This window comes from Durio zibethinus, chromosome 28, assembly GCF_047325235.1.
Source record: "Durio zibethinus cultivar Kanyao isolate XHJ-2024 chromosome 28, ASM4732523v1, whole genome shotgun sequence".
Classification (NCBI taxonomy): Eukaryota; Viridiplantae; Streptophyta; class Magnoliopsida; order Malvales; family Malvaceae; genus Durio; species Durio zibethinus.
In genome coordinates, this window is record NC_143189.1 from 10794563 (window position 1) to 10804897 (window position 10335).

A 10335-nucleotide genomic window follows, 5' to 3' on the forward strand; every position below is an offset into this window, starting at 1 on the left:
CAAGAGTTAACTCAAGAAACTAATTCTGGCAGCTTGCACTACTTTCACTAAAACAACATTTCTCAAGATATGCAATTTAGAATTAAAATCTTTTTAATGCGTTAGAAACTAGACTCGATAAGCTTTCTAACCATATATGGTCCATCTCGTGATTCCTTGTGGATTAATTCTAACAATTTTTTCTATCCACATCATATGTTGCTGCTAGATAACCTGTATTCCTTCTCATAAAAATTATGTATTTATTCATAAGAAACTCCAAATTCAATTCCGTTTGTTTCATTGGAAAGTAGACTCAATAATATTTCCAAATATATTTATTTGGCTTAATCTGTAAATCCTTGTATAAAAATTAAGACAATTTTTACAATTAGACCTTGATGCTACGACCTTACTGCCTTCATATCCTTAAGCTAAAATTAGGTAACTCTTCATAGAAAACTCATATTCGACTTCCGTTTTTTTCATTAGAAAATAGATTCAACATGCTTTCCAACGATATATAATAATCATAGCAATAATTTATCCATTACTACAAAATCTTATTTTAATTCACTATTGCAGATTATAGCATCTCATCTAAAAATAGAATTTCTCCTTCAATCTTTAAAAGCTCAAATCCATGCTTTTAGCCTTTAAACTCCATTCAATAATCATCAATAAATCTTAAGAACATAAAATAAACAAAGCCCAATAATTTACCCAAATAGATCATGAAGATTAATGAAATATTTCATAATTTTTCTTGGTTTTGCTCTCAAAACTTCAACTCCAAATAATAACAATCAACTTGACATTTCTTTTTAAATAAAAAGAGGGCATATACTCACCTTTAGGAGATTAACTTGATTGTAGTCTCTGATTTTGAATCAACAACTTGATTTTTCATATTTCTAACCCTAGGAAGATGAGAAAGAAGAACTCCTATTTCTTTTCTGTTTCTCGATAACTAGGTTTTTCTTCATTTAATAACTCAGCCCTTTTTCTTTTACTAATTAATCTCTTAATAAATTAATGGGCTTTGATATTACTCTAGCGCAATTATTATTTGGGCTAGGGTATCACATTCTCTCCTTTTTATAAAAAGTTTTGTCATCAAAACTTGATTTATATCTACATCTTATTCCTCTATTTCTATAATCACATTTCTTATTGTATGATTGTTTCATTAAACTTTGACAACAGTAATCATTTTACCTCAAAACTTGTTCTTGCCATTTAACCATTCAAAAAAGATATTTTCAATATGTTAAAACTCATATCATCTTGAATTTCCAAATACTTATATCCAACCATATAGCTTCTACCAAGATAGTCTTTTAACATAGATTCATTATGTACACTAGACATCGAAGTGACTATATTCTTTATTTTGAATTTCTTTCACTTTACCAAGAACTTCAAATGTCCTTACAATGCAAACTTAACCTTCCTTACTTTATAATCCTAATAATGAGTAAAATGATTAACCACTTAAAGCTATAAATCATATCTTCGAATTCTAGTATAATCCTTTTGCTTACTTTAAACCATTCTTTAATCAACAAAAATTTATCAACCATTTGTTACATAAATTCAAAAAAAATAAAAGTTTTTCTTCTTTTTCCTTATCCCATTAAGTTTAAGACTTAGATCTACTTCCATACAAAACCTCAAAATGAATCATTGGATATTTGTCTTATAACTATTGCTACATTAAAAAAAAATTTTTTTCTCTTGAAGTCACAAGATAGGCACTATTTAAATGAATGTCCATCAACGATAAAGCTCCAAAACTAGAAAGAACACAAAATATTCTTATCCAAAATCCGTTAGTCCTTATTTATTAAAGATTCATCACTTTCTTTGCTAACAATAGTATAAAAAACTTAGAACTTAAAAAAAAAATCAAGATTCCACTATGCACTCTGATATTTTGTTCCAATAAAATTCAGACAAAATAAATTTCAGAACATTGTTTCATAACAAGAAGAAAAATATGTCCACAAATTTTCATGTAATTCGCTTTATGCCAAGTATTCAATCCATAACAACCTTGAATAACAATATCAACAAATCCTTTAGTCACCAAAAAGATATCATATAGTACTTATAATTTTTTTCTTTTTTTTTCTCCACTGACAATATAAAATTTTCTATCAATTAACTGTTATAAAGCATATGAAATTGATACAATAAATCATATCCATAAATTTACATTATGTAAATTTAAACAAAAATCTTTGGTTACCCAAGTTGTCTCCAATTTTGAATATTGTTCATTCAATTTAATAGACTAATTATCATATAACAATTGATTTTTCATAATCCCCACAAACATCATAATGTCTCAAATTTTCTTTTTACCAAATATATTACTATCATCTCTAAGTCAAAGTCAAAACCTATGCATCATAATCTATAAGTAAAATTCTCGTATAGAATTTAAACAATAAAAACTCCAAATACTTCAATTCGTGCTAAAAGTATAGTTATGAAAAATAACCAAATGCATCACATTATTTCAGAAGTTCCTTTTTTTAAATTTTAAACTTCTCTAAAATTGAATACATGCTCAGTATCACCAACTGCATAAAATCATCACTTGTAAGATTTCAACGAATCTTTTGCCCTTTAAGATTTCAAACAATCATGCTTAGCCAAAACATATATATATTTAGTAAATCGATTACTCCTTCAAAACCAACTTCCTTACTAAATCATCTTAATAACCACAATTTCAATTTTTATTCACAAATTTAATTTCTTGCTAGGGACACAGCCTTGTACCCCAATAGGCAATGTTCTCCATAAATATAAAATTTGAAGGAATCCAATAGTATACTTCAATTAGAAACTATAACCACAAATTAATCACCTTAGTCATTAAAAAAAAGTCAGTACACCCCAAATAGGAATTTAATGATCAAACTTCAAATTAACTATACAAATGTCCAACTTGCATAATCAAACCTTAAATACTTTCTCAATAATAATGTATAATCAAATCAAATGAATATCCTTCTTTACGTATATTAAACTATTTACCACAATTATCACATTTTAGACTAAATCCATCAAGACAAATTCTCAAACATTATAATGCATAAATAATTATTTCAAAATTTTGACATATCATTTCATTCCAACTCCAATATTCTATACTTTTAATTCTAACAATGTACATCGTTATTCCAATCTTAATCCATGATTAATGATTCACTTAACACTTATCAAATAATTTCAAAACCTCATTAAGTTGGAGATCTTTTTCTCTAACCCATAGGATCTCCAATGATCAAATCATTCTCTTAAATAATCGATTAGCTCATAGGATATGTCTCATAATAAGTCATATCAAAAATCTCTTCAACTTATAAAATTGCACTATATCAAAGTAATTACACTTTCTCTTGACTACAAGATCCAAAAGCAATATGTAAATATCAACCAAAATAATTACTCCATGAATTCATTGAATTATTGATTCCTTAATATTTATTGAAACTTTAACTACTCAAAACTCCATCGAATCATTTACTTATACTCACATTATAGTCTATGAATCCAACTTATGTCCTTAAAAAATTATCATATTATCCAGAGGTCATCATTTAAATTCTTAAAAATCTCTACATAGTATATGGATTATAACCACACTCATAAAATCTCTTTCAACCCAAAAATCATAAGCTATATTCTTGGAAAATCACTGTTAATCTAATTATCATAATCTAACTTCTTAGAAATCTTCAAAGATCATAATTGTAATTCTAAAAAAATTTTTAAAATCATACTATATGCTTTTTAACATCCTATATAGTTTAAAATCAAAACCTAAACTCCAAGAAAATCTCCAAGAATCATAACTTAAGCTTTTAAAGAAAATCTCATCAAAATCTAACTCTTAAAAATTCTCCGAATATCATAACTTAAGTTTCGATACCACTTTATGTCACGCCAGGAGACCAAGATGCAACATGACCATATTACCTTGAAGTAAACCCCAAAGTAATACGAAGCCTTCTTTTTTAATCATTATAAAATTCTTCAATAAATTGATATAGTCTGCCAAGTAAAATCTATATATTTAATCTAACTAATGATACATCTCTATATATCCAAATACAAACCATATAAAAATACAAAACTGTCTTATAAGATCTCATTAGCTTATATTGTCTCTGACGGCTAAGTAATCTTTTCCATTTAATCTTCTAGCTTTCACAAGACTAAGAAAACTTATCACTTACTCATCTGTAAAAAAAAAAGTAAAAGGGGAATGAGCAAACCATAGCTCAGCAAGTATAAGCTCACACACCTTACCGAATCAAGCATCATTTTCATACATATCATATAGAGTATTCAAAATAATCATCAAATCATGATGTCAAAACATTTCAAAGATCATCACTTTGTCAAATATTTCATAAATTCATAAATCAATGTCAAAATATATCACTTCATAATCATTGCAAAATATATTATTATTCAAATATTGCAATCAAATCAAATCATGGATCAGTCATTAAAAATTATTGTAAATCATCATTATCATTTTTTTATCATTAGCTATGGTCACTGCTATAACCCATAACATTGACCGTATCGATAATTTCATCCTCATGATCATTGCTAACTATTATAACCTACTAGCTAGGGCTTTACGTTAACTACTATAACTTGTTAGCAGGGCCATATGATCATGTCCATGCTAACTACTTGTTAGCCAGGGTCGTAGAACTAGTTCTGTGTCGATGATCTCACTTTCCAGAGATGTAAAAATGTAGTTGTCATAAAATCATTCTTTAAACATAAATCATTTTTTCAGTTTATTCATAAGCATGATCCATCATTTATATAGTAAAAACATAAAATAATTATATCCTTGATCCTATTTTCATATATCGAAATAATAAAATAAAACATTTACTCATTTAGAAACATACATATATATATATACATAGGTTTGAAAACAAGCAAAGTGTATAAGATTCTACTTACCTCCTTCCGATTCCATCACCTAGTTTTTCTCTCCAAATAATTAATGGCCTATTCAAGATAATTTCTACATAACAGTAATTAATCAACCCATTTGAGACCACTTATACCGAAACAATTAAGTTAAACAAGAATTAACTCAAGTAACTAATTCTGGCAACCTGTACTACTGTCACTAAAATGAACATATCTCTAGATATCCATCTTCGAATTAAACTCTTTTTATGCATTAGAAACTAGACTCGATAAGCTTTCTAACCATATATGGCCCATCTTGTGATTCATTATGGATTAACTATAACAATTTTTGCAATCCACACTATATGCTGTTGCCAGATAGCCTGTATACCTTCTCATAAAAATTATGTATTTATTCATAAGAAACTCCAAATTCAATTTCACTTATTTCATTGAAAAGTAGACTCAATAAGCTTTCCAAACATACATGGCTTAATCTGTAAATCCTTGTATAAAAATTAAGACAATTTTCACAATTCAACCTTGATACTGCTACCTTATAGCCTGCATATTCTTAAGCAAAAATTAGGCAACTCTTCATAAAAAAACTCGAATTCGACTTCCATTTGTTTCATTAGAAAGTAGGTTCAACATGCTTTCCAATGATATATAATAATCATAGCAATAATTTATCCATTAATACATAATCCTATTTTAATTCACTATTGCAGATCATAGCATCTCATCTAAAAGTAGAATTTCTCCTTCAATCTTTAAAAGCTCAAATCCTTACTTTTAACCTTTAAACTCCATTCAATAATCATCAATAAATATTAAAAACATAAAATAAACAAAGCCCAATAATTTACCTAAATAAATCATGAAGATTAATGAAAGATTTCATAATTTTTCTTGGTTTTGCTCTTAAAACTTCAACTCTAAATAATAGTAATCAACTTGATATTTCTTCTTAAATAAAAAGAGGGCATATACTCATCTTTAAGAGATTAACTTGATTGTAACCTCTGATTTTGAATCACCAACTTGATTTTTCATATTCTCTAACCCTAAGGAAGATGAGAAAGAAGAACTCTTATTTCTTTTCTGTTTCTCGATAACTAGGTTTTTTTTCATTTAATAACTCAATCATTTTTTTTTTACTAATTAATCTCTTAATGAATTGATGGGCTTTGGTATTACTCTAGCGCAATTATTATTTGGGTTGGGGTATCAAATTCCATGCCCATAGTTTGTTCATAAGGCTTGATATCCCCTGATGCTGGAGGTAGTGTTTTAGCCACCTTTTCAAATTGGCCTTTCTTTATATGTCTTCTCACCTTTTTTAACTTCTTGGCAGCATTTTTTCCTAACTTGTAACTGGAACAACAATTTTTGGGGTAGCAACATGCATGAAATTTTTTTCATGATTAATTTTCTTTATCAAATAATCAACTTCTTCTTCCAAAACTTCAACCCTAGAAAGTCACCATTCAACTTGGTCAAGCCACTTATATTTAAATCTTATTATGTATGAATTTAATTATCTAATTAGATGATTATTTTGTAATTATAATTTAATTATGATATAATAATTAATTATTTAATTTATTATATGAGTATAATATATTGTAATCAAAGGATAAAATATTTTTATTAAGGCCATGCCATCATGGTCATCAAGATTGCTTAATTGATCATGATACATATATATACAAGAGATCTTGTTTACATACTTTCACTTTGGGGGAAAAATTATGTTGAAAGAGATATAGTCAAAAGTCTTATGCTAATGGGCACTAACTGTTAAACTAATCTATGCTCAACAAGTCACTAATTTAAGCTTAAATAGAAAATTAAACACTAACCTCTAAGCAGGTAGAGTTGAAACCCACTAAACAGAAGGTGCCTGAGCCACTGTAGGATGGAGATAATGTCATCAATGCTACTTGACTCATCGATGGTTGCTAGTTTCATGATGGTTGACGATGCATGCAAGGAGGAAGCTATATTTTCTAGTTGTTAGAGAGAGTACCTCTGCTCTCTTTCCTTTTTTGAACTAAAATTAATTTCCTTAATGGGCCAGATAACTATTTATGCAAGGATGAAAGTAAAGAGTCCCTCGTTAGGAAATATCACCTTATCCCATTATGAGTATATACAAAAACAACTTAGATCACACTTTAATCAAAATCTTACTATGTGATTAGATATATCGTAATATAGTACCCCTACATTTAGTCATTGATTTGATATTAACCAAATTTAATACAACCCTAAATGATTTTGTTCATCCATCAACATGAGATTACTATAACACCAACTTGATTTGGCTCTTTCCCCATAGTAATAAGTTTTGGCACATTGTTAATGCTTAATATAGTTGCCCGTAACTCTAGTAAAATATGTTTTACCAAGAAAGAGAAGCCTTGGATCATTCAGCTTGTTGTAGAAACCAGACTTCTTAGTCAATTGTTTTAAAATTTTTATGTGGTTAATTGGTTGGATATGATCAATTCATTATATAAAATACCACCTAAAACTTGTCTTTGAAGCACCTTGTAACTTCAACTTTCATTTATGCACATCTTCTATTTGATGACAGAAAGCAAATTAGCAAGTTTTGAGCTTACTCACAAAATGTAGTTTGGAGTGAATAACCACCCATAGTAAATGCTTATGTCTTCCATGAATCACCTAGAATGTGTAGTATGCTCTATCAAACCCAAACTTGAAAGTTGGCTAAAGAATTGGCAATTAGGTTTTGAAACATGATAACATATTTCTACTTAGCATGACAAGCAAGTAAACTAAATGATATATTAGAATTTATGTATTTGAGCTTGGTCAGTTGACTCTGTTAGACAGAGCTTATGCATTAATTGGAAGAGGGATCCTCACTTGAACATGGGATATTGGTGATCACCCTTTAATTGACAAATGAATTGAGCTTGAATGAGATGGTATTAGGTTCATAATTTTTTGAATGAAAAAAGACTATGGTTTGAACAAAAATAAAAAGAATATTATGTAGCATCAGAGATAAACAATGCTAGTTGGTTTATAACACATTGATTAGGGCTATTGTCTTTATTTTTTTGGTTATTACATTATAAAAGCCTCATAGTAATAGTATTGTTGTACTTTTGAAACAAGCTTGCAAATAATAATTTGTATTGTTTATCCTAACATGAAATGCAAAATTTATCATGTGTTCAAGACATTAAGTATGTTCTAACAAGTCACATTTTAGTTTCATGGTGTGGACAATCATAGCATAGCACATATATGTTTCACTTTAATATTCGTGTGCGTATTCCTTGCACAAAAGAGATTGATAGATATCAGTCCATGAAAGTTAAAGATTAGACCTTGACTATAGGTATTCCTTTTACTACTTTCTAAATTATCTTAAAGATTAAATTTCAAGCCTTGTATGACTTGATGATGAATAAAGTTACATGAGCATAAAAAATCTCCAATCATGTGGTTTATTATAGCATAAATTCAAGTTCAGTAAGTTCATCAAAGGTATGATTCTCTTACCAAAAGAAGAAAAAAGAGAATGATGCAACAAATATATAGATTTTCCTTATAAAAAAAAACTTTTAATAGAAGTAATCATCTGCAATTTGTTGCTATTATGATATTGTAATTCTTTGCACTTGTAAGTCACTGTGAGGAGATGTTTAGGAGCCTAGATTTGAAACAAGGAGCAATAGTATTCTTAGTTGTCTCATCCTCCCATTCTAAGTCTTTCCACGAGAATTTCCATCTATGATTGGCAATGCCATGTCTTTTAGCATGATTTGCATTGACTGAAAGCTTCTTCAGTTTGAACACCTTAATATGAAGATTTTCTTGAGATTTAAAAATGGAAGGGGATCCTGGTGATGCATTTTAGTTTTGGCAAGTAAGACAAATGGAGAACTTCAAGCTTTTCAAATGGCTTAGTACTTCTTACTTTCTTTGAAAGCCCTGCACATTTGGTTATGCTGGTTATTTCTTTGATTTGAGAGTATCTTGATATGTTAAGACTAGCAAGCTTTGGGGCAAGCATAAGCCATTTCAAATCTTCTACTTACATACAATTGTCTTCACTTACACTTTGAAGGTCATTAAGCCATCTATTCTTCAGGATCATAAGGCTTTGGAAATTAACAGATGTTAGGTTTTTTCTTTGTTTCTATAACCAATCATGCTTCAACTCTTTTAAACTTATATAGTCTAAGATATATAGCATATTGAGCTACTTCATATATGCTAAACATGAAATGTTTAGAATATTTAAACCACTTAAATACTAAAGGCATAGGTTTTAAGCATAGCTCTTTAACTTGTGAGAGCTTAAGAGTCCTTCAAGTGCAGAAACGCTATTTATAGTGAGACTCAACATACTCAATTATTTCAAACACTACAATTCCTTGACCAAGCACTCATTTCTCCTAGCCAGAATATTACCTTACACAACTAGATCGGAAGAACTATAATTAAACATTCTCAACACTTATAAGAATGGAAAGTTGGATATCAGTTGGCATGGAATTGTGCTTAGTGCAAAGTATCCTCCAAGGTCAAATGTTAGCCTTTGCATGGATTTGAGCTCATTTGGCAATTGTCTTATCCTTGTCTTGGATATATTGAGATATTGTAGGGAAACAAGTTATGAAATTCCCTAAGGCAATTTAGTTATGCCACTGTTACAGGACAGGTCTAGCACCTTTAGATTAGGTAAAGACTAAAAAAAATCATTAGTGATTGTCTTCAATGTGTTTGCATTGAGAAACAAGGTTAGCAGGTTAGGACATGAAGGTGTTTTGATTAGACTCTCAAGATAATTTACCATCAATTATATCCTTCTTATCGTTTTCATTTTTTAACCCCTGGTGCTTCAATTAATCAAACACCTACTTGCACCAAAACACCTTCCTCAAAATTATTGCACTCATTGGCTATCTACAGAGCCATATCATGAATCATGAATCATGTCTTGCATTTTCATATAATGACCTTCTTCTTCCAACAAACATGCATATACAAGTGTCCCAATAATGTCATACCCTTGGTTTTGAACTCCATTTTTGTCATTACATTCATCTAAAAGTCCCTCTCAAATTCAATAATCTATTAAATCAGTTTTGTGAATGACAAAGTCTTTTGGAAATAAAGTACAATATAAGAAGAAAGATCTCACTTTCTTATTAGGTAAATGATCAAAATTGAACTTTAAAAAAGGAAAGACCTTATCCATCACGCTTGAAAATTTTAAGGCACATTTTTTAAAAACTTTAATTGGATGAATCCATTCTTATGGTGTTTCTTATAGGTCATGGATTGACTAATGGTGATAAATGGTAGTGGCAAACTAGCACACTCTTTGGCCACAATTTCTGTCGACAT